Here is a 3,102-nt window from a genome sequence, read left to right on the forward strand (position 1 = left end):
ATTAATTTTGGAGCTGTCAGTACATATGGGTATATTTACATGTCTGAGAACACATAAAACTAACTTTGATTTATGTGATATTATTTGACCTAATAACTTTTATGATGTATATTCAGTGGATCACATAAAGTATGCTTATGCTAATAATTATTTTGGAATTGTGTTAATTTTAACAAAGTGAACTCCTCCAACGAGACAGTCCTACAATCACCTCATTTGTGTTTTCCTGGGCATTCACCTTTGCTCAAGTACTTACATACCTACAACTATACTATACTGGATGTGCCCAATCTCGTCCGATCTTGGAAGCTATATAGCACTGGGCTTGGTTAGTACTTGGATGGGAGACCACCAGGGAATACAAGGTATTGTAGTTTTACCAAAAAGGTGTATTGGGACTAGGGGTGAGCGGGTTCGGATTTCTGAAATCCGAACCCCCCCGAGCCCCCCCCATCCGAGTCCGATCCGAGTCAGGCTCGACTTTTCCCGCCTGACTCGGATCTGACATCGAGGCAAAACGTCATCATCCCGCCTTCCGAGTCTCGCGGGTTTTGGATCCTATATAAGGTACCCGCGTCGGCGCCATTTTCTCACTCGGCTGTGGACAGTGAAGAGGGAGGGTGGGAGTTAGTGCTGTGTAGTGTAGTGTAGTGTATTGCTGCTGTTGTCCACTACTTCAAAGTCCATAGGGGCTGGCTGTGTTGTGCTGTGCTGCTGTTGTTAATAGGGGCTGTGTCCACTACTTCAAAGTCCATAGGGGCTGGCTGGACTGTGTTGTGCAGTCAGTTCCAAAGTCCTGTGCAGTGTCCCAGTCCTAAAGGGGTGCTGTAGTGTTGTCCAGGGGGTGCTCTGTCCATCAGGGGTGCTCCCCCCAAGTGCTAAAAAAATAATATATTTTCTGTGTTTGTGAATTGTGTGCGCAGTAGCCGCACGTGCATCAACAAAGTAGTGCCAAGCGTGCGCCTGTGTCATAAGTAAAGGGCCGGCTGGCTTGACCGTTAAGGGTGCTGTAACCCCCGAAAGTACACTCCAGTCCAAACCAAAAAAAAAATTATTTTCTGTGTTTGTGAATTGTGTGCGCAGTAGCCGCACGTGCATCAACAAAGTAGTGCCAAGCGTGCGCCTGTGTCATAAGTAAAGGGCCGGCTGGCTTGACCGTTAAGGGTGCTGTAACCCCCGAAAGTACACTCCAGTCCAAACCTAAAAAAAAATTATTTTCTGTGTTTGTGAATTGTGTGCGCAGTAGCCGCACGTGCATCAACAAAGTAGTGCCAAGCGTGCGCCTGTGTCATAAGTAAAGGGCCGGCTGGCTTGACCGTTAAAGGGTGCTGTAACCCCCGAAAGTACACTCCAGTCCAAACCAAAAAAAAATTATTTTCTGTGTTTGTTAATTGTGTGCGCAGTAGCCGCACGTGCATCAACAAAGTAGTGCCAAGCGTGCGCCTGTGTCATAAGTAAAGGGCCGGCTGGCTTGACCGTTAAGGGTGCTGTAACCCCCGAAAGTACACTCCAGTCCAAACCTAAAAAAAAATTATTTTCTGTGTTTGTGAATTGTGTGCGCAGTAGCCGCACGTGCATCAACAAAGTAGTGCCAAGAGTGCCCCTGTGTCATAAGTAAAGGGCCGGCTGGCTTGACCGTTAAAGGGTGCTGTAACCCCCGAAAGTACACTCCAGTCCAAACCAAAAAAAAATTATTTTCTGTGTTTGTGAATTGTGTGCGCAGTAGCCGCACGTGCATCAACAAAGTAGTGCCAAGCGTGCGCCTGTGTCATAAGTAAAGGGCCGGCTGGCTTGACCGTTAAAGGGTGCTGTAACCCCTGAAAGTACACTCCAGTCCAAACCAAAAAAAAATTATTTTCTGTGTTTGTGAATTGTGTGCGCAGTAGCCGCACGTGCATCAACAAAGTAGTGTCAAGCGTTCGCCTGTGTCATAAGTAAAGGGCCGGCTGGCTTGACCGTTAAGGGTGCTGTAACCCCCGAAAGTACACTCCAGTCCAAACCAAAAAAAAAATTATTTTCTGTGTTTGTGAATTGTGTGCGCAGTAGCCGCACGTGCATCAACAAAGTAGTGCCAAGCGTGCGCCTGTGTCATAAGTAAAGGGCCGGCTGGCTTGACCGTTAAGGGTGCTGTAACCCCCGAAAGTACACTCCAGTCCAAACCAAAAAAAAAATTATTTTCTGTGTTTGTGAATTGTGTGCGCAGTAGCCGCACGTGCATCAACAAAGTAGTGCCAAGCGTGCGCCTGTGTCATAAGTAAAGGGCCGGCTGGCTTGACCGTTAAAGGGTGCTGTAACCCCCAAAGTACACTCCAGTCCAAACCAAAAAAAAATTATTTTCTGTGTTTGTGAATTGTGTGCGCAGTAGCCGCACGTGCATCAACAAAGTAGTGCCAAGAGTGCGCCTGTGTCATAAGTAAAGGGCCGGCTGGCTTGACCGTTAAAGGGTGCTGTAACCCACAAAGTACACTCCAGTCTGTGTTTAGCCGCACGTATATATCAAATCGATATAACATAAATGGAGGACCAAACTTTCTCCGATAAAAATAAAATAGAGAAAGATCAAGAACCACTTCCTCCTAGTGCTGAAGCTGCTGCCACTAGTCATGACATAGACGATAACATGCCATCAACGTCGTCTGCCAAGGCCGATGCCCAATGTCATAGTAGAGGGCACATACAATCCCAAATGGCAAAGTTCAGGAAAATGACCTTGAAAAAGACATTTAAATCAGCTGAAGAGAAACGTAAACTTGCCAATATGCCATTTACGACACGGAGTGGCAAGGAACGGCTAAGGTCGATCCCTAGTATGTTCATGACTAGTGGTTCAGCTTCACATGACGATGGAAGCACTCCTCCCACTAAAAAAATCAAAAGAGTTAAGCTGGCAAAAGCACAGCGAAGAACTGTGCTTTCTAAGAAGATATCACAAATCCCCAAAGAGAGTCCAAGTGTGGTGGTGGTTGCGATGCCTGACCTTCCCAGCACTGGACGGGAAGAGGTGGCTCTTTCCACCATTTGCACGCCCCCTGCAAGTGCTGAAAGGAGCACCCACAGTCCACTTGCTGATATGCAAATTGAAGATGTCACTGTTGAAGTACA

At 46.8% G+C, this 3,102-nt stretch overlaps 1 pseudogene; it reads left to right on the plus strand.

Annotated features, from left to right (window-relative positions):
* The first annotated feature begins 258 nt into the window (after positions 1 to 258).
* On the plus strand, positions 259 to 377 carry LOC148518417 (5S ribosomal RNA; annotated as a pseudogene).
* The last annotated feature ends 2,725 nt before the right edge of the window (positions 378 to 3,102 follow it).

The sequence above is a fragment of the Taudactylus pleione genome, unplaced genomic scaffold, assembly GCF_031769625.1.
Source record: "Taudactylus pleione unplaced genomic scaffold, aTauple2 ptg000201l, whole genome shotgun sequence".
In the NCBI taxonomy this organism is placed as follows: Eukaryota; Metazoa; Chordata; class Amphibia; order Anura; family Myobatrachidae; genus Taudactylus; species Taudactylus pleione.